This window comes from Dreissena polymorpha, chromosome 5 (genome assembly GCF_020536995.1).
Source record: "Dreissena polymorpha isolate Duluth1 chromosome 5, UMN_Dpol_1.0, whole genome shotgun sequence".
Lineage (NCBI taxonomy): Eukaryota > Metazoa > Mollusca > Bivalvia > Myida > Dreissenidae > Dreissena > Dreissena polymorpha.
This window is the reverse complement of record NC_068359.1, coordinates 62,563,226-62,584,521: the sequence shown is the minus strand read 5'-3', so window position 1 is coordinate 62,584,521 and position 21,296 is coordinate 62,563,226. Positions and strand designations below refer to the sequence as shown.

The 21,296-nt window shown below is 34.3% G+C and overlaps 1 protein-coding gene across 2 annotated transcripts in view; it reads left to right on the top strand.

The window, feature by feature from the left end:
• The window catches only part of LOC127882408 (uncharacterized), a 55,014-nt gene that overhangs the window by 3,826 nt on the left and 29,892 nt on the right, over positions 1-21,296 (top strand). Inside the window, exon 2 of one of the 2 annotated variants that reach the window (XM_052431037.1) lies at positions 11,660-12,002. The gene's annotated coding sequence lies outside the window, so the exon portion shown is untranslated. Of the gene's footprint in view, positions 1-11,659; positions 12,003-21,033; positions 21,279-21,296 lie in introns of those variants that run through there. The other variant, XM_052431038.1, reaches the window with a different exon arrangement.

Here is a 21,296-nt window from a genome sequence, read left to right as displayed (position 1 = left end):
AACATTTGCCATAACTTTTGCAATATTGAAGAACTTGATATTTGGCATGCATGTGTATCTCATGGAGCTGCACATTTTGAGTGGTGAAAGGTCAAGGTCATCCTTCAAGGTCAAAGGTCGAATATATAACTTCAAAGCAGCGCAGAAGGGGACATATTGTTTCTGACAAACACATATCTTGTTAATTATTGGGATTTGTGGCATTCAAATAAAAAATAGGCTGTTTTTAAATTATATTAAATCCAACCATACAATAAAATTACAACACTTTGTCATGAACCTTTGTTTACCAAACAAAATTCTATAATATAATTATAGCTCAGGGCCCTCGATCTTTCAAATCTGCGGCCGAATTTCGGCCGTAGCCCCCCACCTGAAAAGTATACTTTTTTCTCCTTTTGGGGGGAAAAATTCCCCCTGATTTAAAAATAAAATAATAAATTAAAAAAAAAAAAAAAAAAAAAGATGTGTCTCATGATTATATTATCTCAATTCTATTACAAATTAATCTTGTCAAACATACTTAATTATGATAGAAGAAATAAATATAGTGCAAACATATACAAATGTAATAAGGATAGAGTAAGTAAAAAAATCCCCCAAAAAGGGAACACCACAAAAATTCACCCTCATGAGGGTAGCGACCCGCTTCCCCTAAAATGGATTGAGGGCCCAATAGCTTATAATATAAGCATTCTATAGAAAAGGGAAGAAAATCTCTCTATATATTTTTATTGCTTTGAGGGAGGTTATTTTCAAGTGCATTCAAGGCCACAAAAGGCAAAACTATCAAAAAGCTTCTAACAGAATAACATAATTATGTATGTAGAGTACATATAGATCCATGATTTATTGTTCCCTACCGGTTTCACCGGAGGGGACTTATGGTTTGCGCTCTGTGTGTCTGTCTGTCTGTCTCTCTGTGAGTCTGTCTGTCACACTTTTCTGGATCCTGCGATAACTTTAAAAGTTCCTAATATTTTTTCATTAAACTTGAAAGATGGTTATATGGCAATATGGACATTATGCACGTCATTTCATTTTGTTCCTACATCAAAAATTCTGGTTGCTATGGCAACAAAAAGACTAGAAATACTGCTGAAAATGGGGGTTTTCTGGATCCTGCGATAACTTTAAAAGTTCTTAATATTTTTTCATGAAACTTGCAACATGGATAGATGGCAATATGGGCATTATGCACGTCATTTCATTTGTTCCTACGTCGAAAATTGTGGTTGCTATGGCAACCAAAAAAATCTGAAAATGGTGGAATTTCTGACCATGGTGGAGCTGGTAGGGGACCATATTGCTTGACAATAGCCTTGTTATTCATGAAAAGTGATATTCTTTTTTTACATTTATTTTCCATCTTTAAATTTAAGGGACAGCAAGTGATGAAAATAAAACTGGCCAATAGTAGGGGATACTTTACAGACTGCACAGGCTAATCTGGAACAACACTTTACACACATGCATTAAGCCCAGTTTTCCCAGAATGAGGCTCATTAATTGATGTTATCACAGTACATGTGATGTTGATGTTCAAACAATAAACGTGATGCAGATTCAATGCCAAACATCAGCTTAACAATCAATTGTCATCCATAATGATTTGATTTAATTGTTAGTGTGTGATGTTACACATGCCTAAATGTAAAGTACCGATGTTCTCTATCTATAATTAGACCATCTCATAACCTAGGTGGGTCACATGATCTCGAAACAGGAAAAACAACAAACAATCAAAAGCATCTATTTACATCTACATCTTATCACTCGGACACACAACTTCCGTCCTTTGACCACGGCAACCACTTTAGTCAAGGGTCGTGTCAGAGTGGATATTTCCTGTATAATTTCTAGCATTGCAATAATGCAAACCATCCCTAATATGAGCATGCATGATAGATAGGCATCACAACAGCAGATTCGATTTGCTTAAAAAAAAATAGGGCTGATATGTAATGCAAATCAATATTATTTTAAATAAATGATATTTAAAAAGAAAAAAATGCACAATTTTTTGCAAAACAGCGTACCTTAATTTAAAGATTAAAAACTTGCTTTTCCTTGACTGCCATTAATGTCATACAGATAGATGTCCACAACTTTGCAAAAATCCATTTCATACAAACAACTTTATTTCAGCAACCTTTGGGAAAACGGGCATAAATGCACAGGCATAAAGTGTCATCCCAGATAAACCTGTGCAGGCTACAGCAGTCAGTACTGGATATCGCGCACTTTCCACCCAAACTGTATTTTTGCTAAGAAGAGACGTTCTTTAAACTTTCTTTAAACGAAAAATTACATAAAAGCCGAAAGTGTCGCTGATTAGCCTGTGCAGACTGCACAGGCTAATCTGGGATGACACTTCATATCACAAATGCAGGATTGACAGTAGCATGCTACCAACTTACTGATCTCTCTCGACCTTGCACAAACAGAATAGAATTATTCATATATCAGTGGTATTTTGGCTATTTTGTCTGTCTTTCAGACCAGAGATGACATGATTTCGATATCTGTAGTTGTTTAAATGATCCTCTAAATGGACACCAAGTAACAGGTTCTCACATGAAACTGAATTCATAGTTCAGATGCAGATGCAATATATTACAATAAAAAAATGAGCAGCACTCTGTGAAAACAGGGCTTAATGCATTAGGATATGTGAAAACAGGGCTTAATGCATTAGGATATGTGAAAACAGGGCATAATGCATTAGGATATGTGAAAACAGGGCATAATGCATTAGGATATGTGAAAACAGGACATAATGCATTAGGATATGTGAAAACAGGGCTTTTTCATAACATTGGGGTAACTTAGTGCTGTGCAGTTTTGCCTGGGCAGCCAGCATAGTCTAATAAAAGACAACACTTTCTGCTTTTATGGATTTGTTGACTAAAGGAAATCTCTTATAAACAAAAATCCACTCCAGGCGAAAAGTGTCTAACCTAATTAGCATGTGCTGATGCAAATTCATTAAGTCCATTTTTCCTAGAGCAAGGCTGAAATATAGGAAAATACTGTCCCATCAAACCACTCACTAAGAAAATACTGTCCCATCAAACCACACACAATAATACTGTCCCATCAAACCACTCACACAATACTGTCCCATCAAACCACTCACAATTAATTGGATTTTGTTTTTAATTTCATTTTTGTATTGAATATGTATACAAGAATGTATGAGGGGAATTGATAGAATATGTGCTACTTTGTTATGTATGTTTCTATTTCACCTCTGGGTACTTTAAAATCAGGTTTGATTTTGACAGATTTTAGAAAACATGTTAGTTTAAACAAACTGACTCGACCAGGAAGTCTTCTCAAATTGCGTCAAGTCAAGGGACATAACCCTCTGATCTCCAAGAATAAATACTACAGTTTCACAAAGTTTACATGGAAAGTAACAAAGACATGTATAATAAAGATCTTATAAAGTATCTACAATAGCATCCAATTTCATGTCTGCATGATTTAGGATGCTTTGAATCCATATACACAACACTTGTGCTCTCGTGTGTATCGTGGTGTGTATCCTATTGCCCATAATATATGAGGTTTTGTACATCCTAGCTTTTGTCATGATGTTGAATAAATGAGTTTGCATTGCATTCAGGATGCATTTTTTCTGCATTAAAGTGATATGATGCGCATCTAACAGTATATTCTATGTTTATAGGTGTCTATCGTCGTTGTTTATTTTTGGTGTTTTCACTTCATGGTGTTTTCACTTCATATACACTTATATTTATTAATGTAGCATCAGCATACAAAAACAATATCCCGAAAAGTGAAAAATAATGCATTTGAATATCAACAGTACTTTCGTTTTGACAATTGACGACAGAAATGATCTGATGTATGATGTGAATTTAAATTTAGTTTTAGTGCAGATTCGTTCATACGACACACAAACTCTAACTCTGATCCTAATAAAAAGACAGTTCCTCTTGGCTTAGAGGACTGTACAGTCATGTAAAATATCGAATATAATACATATTTTTATAAACAACTGGCTGCAAGAGTCCATGGAAGCTATGTAAATTGATACTAGTTTTAAACTATTTATTTAACCTCGATTGCATAGAAAGCCTAAGGCTTATTCGAAACGCTGTCGAGTCAGATTTCTGGGACTGGAACCAGTCCTTGATGTCTATGGGGAAGATCTAAAGAACGCTCCCACATTGGGAATCAAACCCATGACCTCCCGTTTTGCATGCAACGCTTGATAATTTTCAGGTTTTTAAATGGTCAAAAGATGCATATAATGGATATTTTAGAGCATGGTTAATGTTCAGTATTACTGTTTCCCCACAAATATCATCACTACACCGAACATTTGCGAATCTGATATAATATTTTTATGTCCCCCACTATAGTAGTGGGGGACATATTGTTTTTGCCCTGTCTGTTGGTCTGTTGGCCCGTTGGTCTGTTGGTCTGTTTGCGCCAACTTTAACATTTTGCAATAACTTTTGCTATATTGAAGATAGCAACTTCATATTTGGCATGCATGTGTATCTCATGAAGCTGCACATTTTGAGTGGTGAAAGGTCAAGGTCAAGGTCATCCTTCAAGGTCAGAGGTCAAATATATGTGGCCAAAATCACTCATTTTATGAATACTATTGGAGCTGCACATTTTGAGTGGTGAAAGGTCAAGGTCAAATATATGTGTCCCAAATCGCTTATTGTATAAATACTTTTGCAATATTTAAGATAGCAACTTGATATTTGGCATGCATGTGCATCTCATGGAGCTGCACATTTTGAGTGGTGAAAGGTCAAGGTCATCCTTCAAGGTCAGAGGTCAAATATATTTGGCCCAAATCGCTTATTTTATGAATACTTTTGCAATATTGAAGATAGAAACTTGATATTTGGCATGCATGTGTATCTCATAGAGCTGCACATTTTGAGAGGTGAAAGGTCAAGGTCAAGGTCATCCTTCACAAGGTCAAGGTCATCCTTTAAGGTCAAACATCATATAGGGGGACATTGTGTTTCACAAACACATCTTGTTTTATTTTGTCAATTTACCAAAACGTGAAAAGGTCCCTTTAATAAGAATATTGAATGACATGTTGAACTCTTCCTAATCCTTATCTTACTATCTATATCAGGTTATTTTTTATTCAAATATAATTAAGCAAATAAGATAGATTAAAGCAAACATTTTCACAAATTTAACACTTCATTTATATTGAAAAGCAAACATTTTCCCAAATTTATTGAAAATGAGTTCTAAGTTTGAAGTTAAAACTGAAAACTGAACATGGAATACAAAAAAAAATAAAATATGTTACTGCCAACACAATAAGGGTTAGTGGCAGTGTTCTTCATATTTTTTTGTAACCAGTTAGATTTTCAAAGTAGCCAGTGACTTAAAGCGAGATTATACGATTTTTATATGTGTTAAATTGTAATATATTGATACAAATATGTTGTAATAACACACAATATGCAAGAAAAATGATACATTTTAGACGATTTTCATAAAATACAGCAAATACAAATTAGCGCCCCGAGCCGATTGTGACGAAGATAATTTGTACATATTTTCCTACAATAACCGATGCATTCGTCTTTTTAGTAAGTGTTTGTGTGTCGTATGAACCGATATCGCTGCAGGAATTTCAAATGAACCGTTAAACTAAATTTAGATTCACACTGTATATGCATGATATACATACTGGCGAATTCGGCTGTACAGCCTTTTTCGATTTCAGAATTAAATATCTGGCTTATTTAGCATTTTTCGACACATGTTCTTCTTAACTTTTATTTTAGTTTATATTGAAATATATATATATAATAAGTTTTTTTACACATTTTATATTAATTAATAAATATTTGACAAGATCGTATATACCCCATTTAAAGCACTAACATAAGAGTATTTTGTGCCGTTTTGAATTAATATTTTTGGAAAAGTAGCCAGTGCCTAGACAGAGCTCCAGATAAGGGTCGTATTTTCGTAATTACAAATTATTTTCCAGTCCGTTATGTATTTATTTTAAAATCTTGTCGTACCATTAAGAATTTGTAACAAAATCAAGTTACAAATATTATTTTTACATCAATTCGTATCGATTTTAATTGACTTCTTTTCGCGTGTTAAAGATTTTTTCGGTGCTTATATAGAATGGTTATCAGGTTTATTTAACAAAGCACATTTTTTTCCAATAAAAGCGGCGTGTACAGTGTATCTGTCAAAAAACAATGGCGGCGCCCAGAGAGCGTCCTTAAAACTGCAAGCGTGCAAAAACACGCTTTTAACATATTGTATGCAAAGTGAGCCGAAGTTGAATGTTAAGAAAGACATTATAAAAAAGATCTTATAAGATGTTGTATGTCCATTTGCCGACACAGTCGGAAAAGCTAAAAAAAACGCGACACGACGGGTGCAAACTAAACAAAAAAAAACATTGAACGAGTGGAAGGGACAATTCCCGTTGCTAATCGTTGAAAAGATTGAAGGGGAGACCTGTTTTAATTGTGAAATATGTAAAAATTTATCGAAGGCATGCAATCTAAGCACAGTTTGGGCATATGAAGGTATTTAAAAAATAAAATTGTATAATACTGAATAGACACTGTTGAACTCGTATAAATAAAGTTGCTAGTATGTTTATTTTGATTTTTTTCCATGAAAATAACCATTATTATTTATTTTTAGGTCATTTAGAAAAGTTAAGAATTATTTTCTAAAACTTAGTAGTAACGTTAAGATTAAAATTTCAGAGTTAAGAATTCTTTTTGATAATCTGGTAGTAACGTTAAGAATTTCATAAAACCTTCTCTGGAGCTCTGTAGATTGTGAGTAACAGGTGAAATCGCATATATGGAGAACATTGGTAAGTGGAAAGAACATTTTTTGAAGCCTTGCAGGGTGGTAAGAGTGAAAGAAATATGTTTGAATAATGGTATTATACAGTGACATAAGAACAATGTTTTCTTCAATAATATTTAAAAGGAGTGACAATTTTGGAATCATCTGTAACTCAAGAATAGATTACCTGTGATGATTTTATACACCTGTCTCAAATCTTCACCAAACTTTCCCGATATGTCAGGGCCCTAAATCTGTCAAATTCACGGCCAAAATTTGGCCGCATTCCCCCACCTGAAAAGTATACTTTTTTCCCCTTTTGGGGGGGGAAAATTCCCCCTAAAAAAAAAAATTATTTTTTTTTTTTAAAAGATGTGTCTCGTAATTATTATATCTCAATTCTATTTTAAGTTAATCTTGTCAAACATACTGAATTATGAAAAAAAAGCAATGAATATAGAGCAAACATGTACAAATGTAATAATTTGAGAGTAAGTAAAAATCCCATAAAAAGGGAAACGCCGCGAAAACTCCCCCTGCTATGGGTAGCGACCTGCTTCCCCTAAAATGGATTGAGGGCCCTATATGTTTGCTACCATATGAAGAAAGTCATGTTCAATAACTAGCCAACAAAACAAGCCATCACATGGGGTCCATTTTTACGACCGGAGTACATTTCTGACCATGACCTTTGGAATTCATTTAAAGCAAGAAGTAAACAGAAAATTGGTTTTAGTTGAAATTACACTTCAACACCGTTATTTCGAAGTCGTCGGGACCGTTAAAAAAACTTCGGATTAACGATAATTCGAAATAAACATTTTGCAGACGACTTCTTTGATTCTGCAAGAACAAAACGTTGTTGAATTCACATGGTTTCGGTCACACTGTACTTTAAATAAATGTTTTACTTAAAAACGTAAACTAGTCAGATAGCAATAGATTTCTACTTGTAACAAACGGAGGAATAAAAGATTATTTTTCTTCTTTTTCGGCGTAAGCTGTATTAAGCCAGCTTTTCACCTTAGCCTGACCTTTGTAAGTGTCCAATACAATTCAAATAAAATTTCCAGCGGCTAGGTACGAATGAATACACTTCATTTATTCCATTGGCTGATTTGAGTATACCACCAGAACATTGGAAACATATCCGCGTCTTTGTAACACTGTTTTACTGTATGAAACAATTTTATCTCTAATGAAAAGGCTTAATAGATAGAACAGTTTTACACTCAATTCTCGACATCAATACAGTTTGTGTGTACACCTTTTATTTTCAGAGTATTACCAGCGCAAAAGCGTTTATACTTAAAAGGCTATGTTCTCATATTTAGTACTTACTTCCATATTCCTGTCAACATGTTAACATGTAAAAGTATAAAGAGCAGTGGAAGCGAGGCCTCACTTTAAAGCATTGCATTTCAACCCGCAAGTTTTCGGGTCAATTCGCGGACATTCAGAGTTTATATACAGGTCATCACCGGAGTTCGCGGCCAGTAAAATAATCGTTATATAATAAAGACGCTATCCGTGAACTAGGTGACCTGGAATTTTCTTTAGACCAGAAATATGTTAAATGAAGATATTCAGCAATATAATTATGGTATGTCAATAATAGATTCTTAATGTGTTTTCAACAATACAATGATAAATATTATTTTTGATAAGTTTAACAATAATTATTCCACCATATTGCCTAATGTACTAAAGTGATATTATGAGCATGTAACAGTTTATAGGTGTCTATCGCAACCGTTGATTATTTTTGATGTTTCTACTTCATATACACTTATATTAATTCATGCAGCATCAACATACTAAAACAATATACCAGAAAGAGAAAAATAATGCATTTGAATATCAACCGTACTTTCGTTTGACAACTGATCATGCGTTTACGAGTTGAACCTAAATTTAGTTTTAGTGCAGATTTGTTCATACGACACAAAGACACAATATTGTTTACCGGATCATTTTGGCTTACAGGACTGGGTGGGTCACGTAAGAATATCGAATATAAAATATATTTTTATAAACAACTGGTATCAAGGTGAGTTGCAGATAATTGATCAGTAACCACATTTTAACTAACTATTTTGACCTGTTAATTCTTTTCAGCTCAATTCAACAGTGCAAAATGCCCATAATATCACTTTAAGCATGAGCACGATGATTCTCGATACTGTTAATAATCGAATCAAATAGCAATGCCCGACAAACCACTAAAACAGGTTTGTTTGAAGAACGCGCCTATAAATACGGATACTTCTCGTGTGGCCGGTTGACTCATATGTTTAAATTTCACTTCCATTCTTCTTTTGGTTTTCTGTTTTGTATCTATAGGTTTATGACCAGAAATATGTTATAATGTAAAATAAGCCGCGAAAACTCCGCGTAACATCCCGTACTGCGTGTGATGCAGCTAAGAACTGCACAGAAAAAGACATACGCTATCCTTGATCTCATTCATTAAACAATTTACGCCGTATATCTTTTTTAAAGATATTTCTTGTTAATTTTCTCTAATTACAGAGCATAATAAAATATCATAAATAGCACATCTTGCAAGTAAATACATATAAATACATTTTCGGAAATGAATTAACATTTTTTTAAATAAGACGCGATGTCTCTCTGAACACCAGCGTTAGCAGCACTAAACTGCACGCGTGCAACATTTTTCTCAAATTTGTTAAGGACATTGAAGAACTCACTTCCGCACATGTTTTGCTCGCAGAACGTCGTTGATGCATGTGGTCACATGTTGATTAGATATCATGTTCATTCTTGTGTTGTCGGCCTCGTCGTCAGCTTTTGACGACATTATAAAATTAACATGCTACGTGCAGACGACAAAGGTGTAATTATCGGCTTTTGATGCGCAACTTTTCCGATGACATAGGTGTAAAATTACCCTTTGCAGTGTTTTGCAGTTTTGACTTCAGATTAAAGATTGATAATAAGGTGCGAATTATAGTGTTGGGACCGACAGAATCTATTCGAATTAACGATTTCTTCGGTTTAACGAAGTTTGGATTAACAATGAAACTTTACATTGAACAAAGAAGAACCACAATTGGGACCTGAAAAATACTACCAAATAACGGTGACTTCGAATTATCGGTGTACGAAATAACGGTGTTGAAGTGTTATACGTTTTTGTAGTTATTCACCAACAACAAGTTACTTTTTATTCATAAAGTATAAAAAGAAACCTTTTCAGGGGTAACCATGTGCAAATTATGTATTGATATGATGTCATTTATAAGTAAAGAAAATTTGATAAGTATTAATTTACATGCGTGAGTTTTATTTTGTGGTCAGTTCTTTATGCATATTCTTAATTATGCAAGTGTTTAAGACAGGTTTTGAATGATGTTGAAAATGCTGGTTATAAGATTGGGGTATGGGGGAACAGGCAGGTGGCTGTGGGAGGTTGGGATAGGGTGGGGTATGGGGAACAGGCAGGTGGCTGTGGGAGGTTGGGGTAGGGTGGGGTATGGGGAACAGGCAAGTGGCTGTGGGAGGTTGGGGTAGGGTGGGGTATGGCGAACAGGCAAGTGGCTGTAGGGTAGGGGTATGGGCAATAGGCAAGTGGCTGTAGAGGTGGGGTGGAGTGGGGTATGGGGAACAGGCAGGTGGCTGTGTGGGATGAGGTGGGTATGGGGAACGTGCATTTTGCTGTGGGGGTGGGTTGGGGGTGGGGGCATTTTAAATATGGTTTTCATTCAATAAAATTGGTTATAATTAATCAAACCTTATGAAACTTTTGATATAGCAAGCTTGCATGGAGAGCTAGCCACGTATGGTTGGGTTAAGGCGATTTTCACTGGGACTGCACTTATTGTTCTGCAAGAAAATAGTTGTATGGGGGATAGTTATTGAATTAACTGTCACCATCTGAGTTATTGAACAATCAAATAACAAAATGTGGTAAAGACATATAATAAGAACATTAGTAAGAGCCAGTAAATATATGAGAATTTTATAATATAGAATGTCTAAATAAGACGTAGACCTAAGTTTGTTGTGTAAATATGAAAGTGCTAATTTGAATTTATATCATTGATTATTCTGAAGTTTGGTCTTATTTCTTAAATCGTTTAGAAGGAAATTTGTTTGTTACTTTGTTTAATATAATAACATTATTCTGAGAAACTTTTTCAGCATTCTTTTTCATAGATGTTTGCATTAAACTTTCTAAAAAAATATTTATGTTTGTCGTGAGCAAAACATGTCATTTATGATGTAAAAATGAAGCCTAATATGACTTCAGACTTCATGTTCTTGTAACTAGTCTATGACATTTATACAAGTAATGATAGTTGATGGTATTAATGTTATAGGGTTTATTAAATGATTGTTATTTATTAGAAGGCGGGAAAAACTGACAGATAATACCATAAAAAAAGACACATTTTTTGTCCTGTGTATCTTTAAACGGCATCCTTTTTCAGCTATATAGTTGCTTACCCTTTCACTCAAGTCTTACAAAACACATAAAACAATATTGTAAACTTGTAATGTTAACTTCTTAATCGTGACAATAATTTCGTTGCAAAGAATGTTATTTTCTGACATTTTATAAGCAAATAATTATCTTTCTAACCCATGTTTACTGGTATTGTTTGGCAGTCATAATATTACGCAACAATACAAGATGTACTGATTATTACATTATAAAGACCTTAGTGTTTGTTCCTCTCTAAAGCCTTAAGGCAATACACAATTCCCACCCCATTCTTGACTGCACTTCTTCACACTATAGATTTCTAAGGTGTATTATTTATGTATTTGTTTTTGTATTTTTCAGGAATACAAAAGGAGGAATGTGGTGAATGCATCAAGCCAGGGTTTGCCCAAAGATGGACAAAAGAATGTGATATATACAGGAAATTATCGTGAAATTACATACTGAAAGAAGATTTTAAATGGTAAAGAAAAGGTACCTGTAAAACATTGGCAATATTATGTGTCCAGTTAAAGCCTAAGAGTTCATTGTTTGTGCAACAATTAATGACGCATGATGTTGACAGCATGTGGGAAATTAATTAGTGAATATAAAGTGGTCAAGCTTGCGAATTCAGACATAAGGAGTGAGAAGTGTGTAGCATGTCAGTTATATTGGATATTAATGGAGAGCAATGTATTATAAGGTATGTATATAATTTGAATATGAACACTCACAAAACGTCTGCATACACTGTCATACATAGTTTGTGTAGGCAGTATTAAAAGCTCTTTTGTCATTTTATTAAATTTGCTGAAGCAGAAATTATTTGAAGAAGAAATGAATGAACAATTCAGATACAATTCAGACAGATTTATTGTATGTGAGGTTAGTTGCTGTAGGAACATATCAGTTTTCAGACATAAATGAAGTAACCTGGAAAGTTGTTTGGCAAATATTTTTTTTTATAATTTACAATTTTTGCATAGTAATAAATTATTTCCTTGAAAAAAACTGATCTGTTGACTTGAAGTAATTTTACTGTTTGTAACATGATTTTTTTGTGTGTAGTAGTGAATGGATGACAAACAAACTCTAGGGATGTAATACAAAACCATATAAAATTGTATAATGGTATCTGTGAAATGTTGATTTGTCATTTTGTATAAAGAATTAACCCACAATAGAAACATGAAGCCTCAAGCAGTTGATAGTTATGAACCCTGTTACAGCATGTTTTTTGGTAATGAGATTGCTATTGTAAAACGGTACTTAATGCATGTTGGTAGCCCCAGATTAGCTTGTGCAGTCCCCACACGTTAATCAGGGATAACATTTTCAGCTTTTATGATATCTTTTCTCTAAAGGAAGTCTCTTCTATGGGATTGAAATCCAGTTTATGTTTACCCTAAGTAGCCTATGCAGTCTGCACTGGCTAATCTGGGAGGACACACATTAAGTCCCATTCATTCAGAGGGGCGCTCACTTTCTGTGTGTGTCGGGGTGATAGTACTATCAACCCCATTAAGTACTGCATCTTGTTGTATTTTGTTTGTCTCTGTGCGCTGATGCGTGGCAGGCTTGAGACAATTAGACTTTATGTGTAAATGGCATGTTTATTGCATGTTTATTGCTTATTAAAAAAAAGGAAGACAGTTTTCTTGTAATAAGTGTAAAGCTACTTTACCAGTTTTCAAGGGCACAATATAATCGAGAATTTGATTTTTTTTTTATAATTTAAATTTAATGTACATAATTGGATTTGTAATGTACACTGACCCACACTTACAAAAGTCTCAATAAAGTAGCTATTTAATGGTCAAATTTGTGTCACACTTTAACAGACATTTAATAAATGTCAAAGGCTGATATTAGCAATAATCAGTAAAAACTGGGCTAAATGTATGTGTGTACATTGTCATCATAGCTTAGCCTGTGCAGTCAGCAAAGTCTGATCTGGGACAACACTTTATGCCTATTTAAACTGGATTTGTTACTTTTAAGACCAAAAATGACATAAAGCGGAATGTATCTGGGATGTCACTTTACGCATATACATAAAGTCTGGTTTTCTTAGAGTGAGGCTAGATTGGAAAGTTTGTTAGTAAATCCTTTTTATTATGCTCCCCCCAAAAAGTTGTTGGGGGGAGCATATAGTCGCCGCTTCGTCTGTCCGTCTGTGTGTCCGTGTTGTCGTCCGTGCACAATTTTTGTCCGGGCTATTTCTCAGCAACTAATGATCAGTATTCAATTTAACTTTATGGAAGCTTTACTACCAAGAGGAGATGTGCATATTATCAGCGGGTTCTGGTCGGATGATTTTTCACAGAGTTATGGCCCTTTGAAATTTTCCATTAACTGTACATATAGTGCAATTCTTGTCCGGGCTATTTCTCAGCAACTAATGACCGGATTTCAATGAAACTTTATGGGAAGCTTCACTACCAAGAGGAGATATGCATATTATCAGCCAGTTCTGGTCGGATGTTTTTTTCACTGAGTTATGGCCCTTTGAAATTTTCCATTAACTGTACATATAGTGCAATGCTTGTCTGAGCTAATTTTCTCAGCAACTAACGACCGGAATTCAATGAAACTTTAAGGGAAGCTTCACTACCAAGAGGCGATGTGCATATTATCAGCCGGTTGTGGTTGGATGATTTTTCATAGAGTTATGGCCCTTTGAAATTTTCCATTGTACATATAGTGCAATTCTTGTCCGAGCTATTTCTCAGCAACTTATTACGGGAATTCAATGAAACTTTATGGGAAGCTTCACTACCAACAGAAGATGTGCATATCATCAGCCGGTTATGGTTGGATGATTTTTCACAGAGTTATGGCCCTTTGAAATTTTCCATTGTACATAATTTATAGTGCAATTCTTGTCCGAGCTATTTCTCAGCAACTTATCACGGGAATTAAATGAAACTTTATGGGAAGCTTCACTACCAACAGGAGATGTGCATATTATCAGCTGGTTATGGTCGGATGATTTTTCACAGAATTATGGCCCTTTGAAATTTTCTATAAACTGTACATATAGTGCAATTCTTGTCTGGGCTAATTTTTTCCCCAACTACTGACTGGACTTCAATGAAGCTTTATGGGAAGCTTAACTACCTTGAGGAGATGCGTATGTTATTAGTGGGTTCTGGTTAGATGATTTATTTAGAGAGTTATGGCCCTTTGAAATATTTAAGTTGCTAAACCATCCATCGTATTATTTTGTCCAAAGTTATGCCCCTCAAGACGTTTTCTTTTATCTGAATATATAGTGCAATATTGTGACAAAAAACAACTTTGGGGAGCATCACCCGTCTCCGACGGTTTCTTGTTTTATTAAATACTATATTTCTAAAACAGGAATATCATTTAAAATTACTATTTTTTCTTTGTTAATAGTTAAATTATCTGAATCTAAAACCTATTATTCCAAAAACTGTTGGGTGCTTTTCTTTATGTATATGAATGATACCAGGGGTTTTTGTTACTAAGAAAGTGACGCCGATATTCGGCGTCTTCCCCTACCAGACTTTTTCCCCTAAAACTACCATTTCCCCTCCAAAAATATAATTTTTCACCAAAATATAATATTTTACCCTCAAAGAAATGTTTTTTTTATTTTGGGAAGTCGACACTTATCCAATTTGAACCATGTACAACGATCTCGCTCTCTCTCTCTCTCCTGACAAACACTCAAATCTGGGAATCCCAGTGATTCTATATATAGCTTTTAAATTACGTCATGGAAACCGGGCAACTAATTGTATTAATCATGTGACTATTTTACTGGATTCCGGTCTTGCGCGAGAAGGGTGTTTCGTCATTTAATTACCGGAAACCAGTCGAATTTTCATCCGGGTTATTTGAAAGCCAAGATATAAACGTTAAAACAGAAAAAAGTCTCACAATTGGCGTTCATACACGAACAAAATAAAACGTTCGGACTCGGAAAATATTAATTGTGTTGACGCATTTTTTAAGAATGAATCATCAAAAACCGTTGAAACCCAGCAGGATTCGGAGGTACATGTAATCAACATCGATTAATACTGTCGGATTATTGTGAAAGTGAAAGTAGACAATCGGCAGCTGCCGCACCTTTCCCTTCCTGTAGCAGATCTAGATTGTCAACCCATTCATCATGAAATTGAAATCACAATATTGACATCGTTCCCCGGCCCCACTTGAAAACATTTCCCATTGTTAGATCTACCCCTGCAACTTTATTTAGGACTTTGACTTTAATATCATACTTGCTCATGTGTTTAAGAACAAAAAGGTCAGAGACATGCCTCTTTTTCTAAAAAATCCCTGAAGTCTGTAGGCGAGTTATAGACATTAAAATGAACAGTTTTCATTTTTTCCCCAAATATGTCTCTTTCGCGCTCGATTTTCCCCTTTTACCCAGCGTCCAGCGTCTTCCCCTTTTTCTAAAAAAAACCCCTGGATACTACAATGTTTTATTTTTTGGCTTGAGTTTGCAATTAATCACTACCACAAAAGCTTGACACCAAGTGAAATTAAATGTCTGACATTCCAAATGATAATCTCTGATAATAAACACTGAAAATAATACTGAATGACAAACAAAGATAATGTTATTAAGTAATTATCAGCCATTAAACTCTGGAAAGTTTTTGTTTGACCAAACAATGTAAATATTTCACATATCGTCTGATAATCTATGATATTGGCTCATGGCATACACAAACATTTGAGAGTAAAAAGGTGTGTTTTATGTGGTAGGAAGTGAATCAGTTTCACATGATAAACCCCTTGGCAATAGGTTGCAAACCTTGAAGGGACTTTACACTGATTTTCAGATTTTTGCAAAATGTAATAAAATCAATTTAACTAAACTGTTATCTTTGAAATATTTTTAGATACTTGAAATAAAACAAAACAAAAATACATTTTAAAACATCCCAGGAGTTAATTAGCTATAGAAGCAAAAAATTATGCTCTCTTACTGGATCATGTAAGGCTTTTCAATGTGAATGGTAATTTAAAGGCCTCACATTAACGTTTTTATTAAATTATCTATTAAAAGAGTTGCAAATGGTTTATTATTTGTCTGATTTGGTTGATTTTCAATTAACAAACGTATATTTTAAACATTTTTCTTAGTAATGATTGTTGTTTTACTTGTTTGATTATAAATTGTAATTCATACTTTTTTTTGGGGGGGGGGGGGGGGGCGGGTCTGTTTAAAAAAGTGAAAAATTGTCATTTTTCATGCTGTGAACAAGTCCCTTAAAATTTGCTGTAAAATCAGAGGCAGCTAGGTCATGACAGTGGTTGAAGTTGTGGCAGATGTGGGGGTCGGTTTGCATTTCCTCATGAGTCAGGTTACACTTTGTAAATTGGAGGGGATTGTTGAGGCTAAAGTACATGTTATAATCAGACATTCTGATTAGTTTCGTAACTTTGTGAAAGCATTGATATTTTATTTTAGCCTTTAAAGAGCTTTGCTGTGGGAAAACAGGTCTTAATGCATGTGTTGTCCCAGAGTAGCCTGTTCACTTTTATGGAAATTTTTGTTTAACCGCAGTCTCTACTTAACCCTTTAAGTGCTGGAACCGAATTTAAAGGCCTTTGCAAACAGTTTGGATCCAGATGAGCTACAGAACGTGGCGTCTCATCAGGATCCAAACTGTTTGCTATTCTGATAGTATTCTTTGAAAAAAATCGAAGAAAATGCTAATTTTAGAAATTCAGCAGAGGACATTTTAGCAGACAACAAATTTCCCAGCATGCAAAGGGTTAACAACAGCCTGTCTGGAAAGTGTCGTCCATGACTGCACAGGCTAATCTTGGACAACACTTTATGCATTAAGCGGTGTTTTTCCTGAGCGTGGTTCATTGATACTTATTGTAGCTGTTAAACTTACCTATACCCTCAAAGTGTTAATCAAATGTTGTTATAGTTATGTTGGTGCTAACAAGAATGTATACTGTTCATTGAAAGTCATGCAAGTAGATTTTATTAACAAAATCTTTGCAAAATGTGACAAAAAATATATTAAACTCTTATGAGATTTGAAACAGACTTAACATATGAATTAAAGTAGCAGTTAGCTGATGATTGCAGAGCACATGGGGTGGTGGCTGAAATCACATAGCTAGCAGTAATTGAGTGGTGATTTAATTCATAGAGCAGTTGGATGGTGATTGAATTGACAGAGCAATTAGGTGGTGATTGAATTGACAGAACAGTTAGGTGGTGATTGAATTTACAGATCAGTTAGTGGGGATTAAAATCACATAGCAGTTGGTGGTGATTGAATTGACAGAGCAGTTAAGTGATGATTTAAGTCACAGAGCTGTTGGGTGTTGATTGAATACACAGAGAAGTTGGGTGGTTATTGAATTTACACAGCAGTTGGGTGGTGTTTGAATTCACCGAGAAGTTTGGTTGTGATTGAATTTACAGAGCAGTTGGGTGTTGATTGAATTCACAGTGCAGTTAGGTGGTGATAGAATTCACAGAGAAATTGGGTGGTGATTGATTCACTAAAAAGTTTGGTTGTTATTACATTTATAGAAAAGTTGGGTTGTGATTGAATTTACAGAGCAATTGGGTGATGATAGAGTTCACAGAGCAGTTAGGTGGTGATAGAGTTCACAGAGCAGTTGGGTGGTGATAGAGTTCACATAGCAGTTGGGTGGTGATAGAGTTCACAGATCTGTTGGCTGGTGATAGAGTTCACATAGCAGTTGGGTGGTGATAGAGTTCACAGAGCAGTTGGGTGGTGATAGAGAACACTGAGCAGTTGGATGGTTATTTATTCAAAGGAAAAGTTGGGCGGTGATTTTATTTACAGAGCAGTCAATAATGGGTTTTGATTGCATTAACAAAACAGTTGAGAGGTGATTTGAATTCACAGAGGAAAGAAAAGAAACTACAGGTGTTAATTGAATTAACAGAGTAGTCTGTTGATCTGATTTAAATCACATATCACATGGTTGTTGATTGAAGTAACATAACAGATTTATTGTGATTTAATTCTCAGAGCATTAGGATTGTTATTGAAGTCACAGAGCAGTAGAGTGTTGATTGAAATTACCGAGCAGATTGGGTATTGATAGAATTCTGATGGAAGTTTGGTGTTGTTTGAAGTCATATAAAAAAATAAGTGATTGAATTCACAGCAATCGAGTAAATACAAATTTTAAATATTTTTTTTAAATGTATTTATTCAAATTTGTCTGCAAATTTGATCATGTGCAATGAACAAATGCAGTCAGACTTTCTGGCAACACACCGTAACATTTTATTTCTGACTTGTAATAAATTATGTAATCTTAGACTTTCGAAAGTTGGATTTCGAACATTATCTGTACATAAAATGGGGAATAATACACCCAAGAATGTGGAAGCAGGAGGCTGTTTGATTAACGTCCTAGGAAGATTCCAGCTAAGATAATTAATTAGGATTTAATTGGCTGGGAAGATATTGTTTTGTTTGGGAAAAACGGCATTTGAAAAGAAAACAATGAGAGGAATTTTGTAACAGGTGTCATAAAAAGATATCAAGATACTTAGTATCTGTATTATGCAGTAGTTTTCTTAAAGTTGCAATATGAATGAAATCTAGGAGATGTAATTTTGTAAGAATAGCATTTAAAAAAAAGTAGCATTCTGCAATTTCACCAAGTAGCGTTCTTCTTATGAAGCTGTGGCAAATTTCTAGTAACTTAGATGCAAAGTGAGATACATAATAATTACTATGCGCTTAGCCAATAAATTAGCCCCCAGAAAATTGATTTATGTTTTGATTATTATAAACTTGCGATAGCTTACATTAGAACAGTTACTCAATATTAAATGTAACTTTATATTCAGTACATATCAATATGAAGACATTTCTATTCATTGCTTGTAATTGACTGTCTAGCTCAGTTGGAAGAGTGCTGGGCTACAAACCCTGAGGATCAAGGGTTCAATACCCAGACATGCTACATTACTTTAGAGGCGACATTTTTATGCCCCCAGATCGAATGATTGGGGTTACATTGTTTATGGCCTGTCTGTCTGTCATTGTCTGTCTGTCTGTCATTGTATGTGTCACAAACTTTATCCTTGGTCATAACTTTTGCTCAAGATAGCAACTTGATATTTAGCATGTTTGTGTATCTCATGGAGCTGCACATTTTGTGTGGTGAAATGTCAAAGTCAAGGTCATCTTTCAAGGTCAAAGGTCAAATATATGGCTTTAAAGCGGCGCAGTAGGGGACATTGTGTTTCACAAACACAGCTCTTGTTTTAAAATAAAAATGAATAAATCTTAACCCATTTATGCCTAGCGTCTAGAAAAAAGGCCTTGGCAAACAGCGTAGACCCAGATGAGACGCCGCATGATGCAGCGTCTCATCTCGGTCTGTGCTGATTGCTTAACGGAATTTCTCAAAGAAATATTCTAAATGTAGAAATAAATATACTAGACATCCCTTATTTTGGAAATAAATTGATCCAATTTAGAAGGGTGGGAGAGTCCACTAAGCATAAATGGGTTAATAAAATTCAATCAAGATTTCTATTATGACAATATCTAGACCTAATTTGAATCTGGGTCAGGTGTTCAAAAACTCTGTCACAAGGTCAAATGATGCAAGAGCAGTGTAACCAAATTTACAAGCAACATTTATGACTAATTGTTGATGAAGCTTTTCTTTCCATTTTTATCTTGGAAATATCTAACCTTACTTATTATCTTGGTCAAGTGTGTCCAAAAGCTAAGTCACCATGTTAAATCTAAATTTATAAGAAAACAATGTTAACTGATTAAGTTGTTTACAATTAGTGTTCATTGAAATAAAGTTAGCATGTATGAGCATTCATGTCTCTCTTTTTAGCTGTACTGTTTTTAAATATAAAAAGATACCGTAATTACTCTCTAAGTTTTTGGACACTTAAAGATAATTTAAAAAATTTGTGTCTCAAAATTTAGATACAGAAAATATTAAAAAATTACAGGTTTGCGAAATTTTAGAGACAAAAATTAAATGTCCAAAAATGATAATTATAATTAAATAAAAGTAATAATTCAATGCACAATAGTGTTTCTACTTTGAAATAAAAACAACTTCACAGCTTTGCTTACTCTTGCCTGCAAGCATACAGAACAAAAAAGTTTTCAAATGCTGTTGGGGGAAGTGATTGTTTTATACCATTATAAATGGTTATTCACCCAATTACGCAAATGTTATGGTCCATTGCCTTAATGCACATGTCTCCCAGGTGTTATGACCTTAATCTGTTTGTAAAACTTCATGATCAAAGTGTCACAAGATAAGTTAATACAATGCCAAAATCTGGTAAATAGCGATGTAAAATAATTATACTGTCCAAAAATTTAGTCATAAATGATAGACGAAAACGCTCATGTCGGAAAAATATTGTTTTTTGACAAAAAAGGGGGTGTCCGAAAACTTTGAGTGTCCAAAAACTTACAGCAATTATCTTAAGCTCTTCTTAGAGTTGGTAAGCTAGATTCTCAGGAATGGCTCAAGGGATAATATTTAAACTTATAGCATTTATTTTTTCTTGCTGTTATAATTAGTTAAGACTCTTGGTATGGATATGTTTGTAAACATATTTAATGACATTTTTCAAGAATGCAAAAAAAAATGTGAACATGTCCCTTTAAAAGAGAAATGTAATAGTACTACCGGTATAAAGCACCATCCTATACCTTGTGAAGCGTTAAGTCTGGTTTAAAATGTACATAGCTGAGCACAAAGAAGTGTGTTAAGTCACCAAAATATGAGAAGGTATTAGGAACCATTCCTTTAAAGTACTGGTGTGTGAATTGCTTATATTTACATAGTATATTGAGGTCATTGGCGTTAACTTTAAACTAATCAAACAGTTGACTTAAAAATATTGGAAATGTTTGGTCAATGGAGTGTTATTAGTCATAAATGTTGGGATATTTAAGTTATTTAATTCTTGTGTTGGAAGAAAGTTTAAAAGGTTTGTGTTGTTTACAAT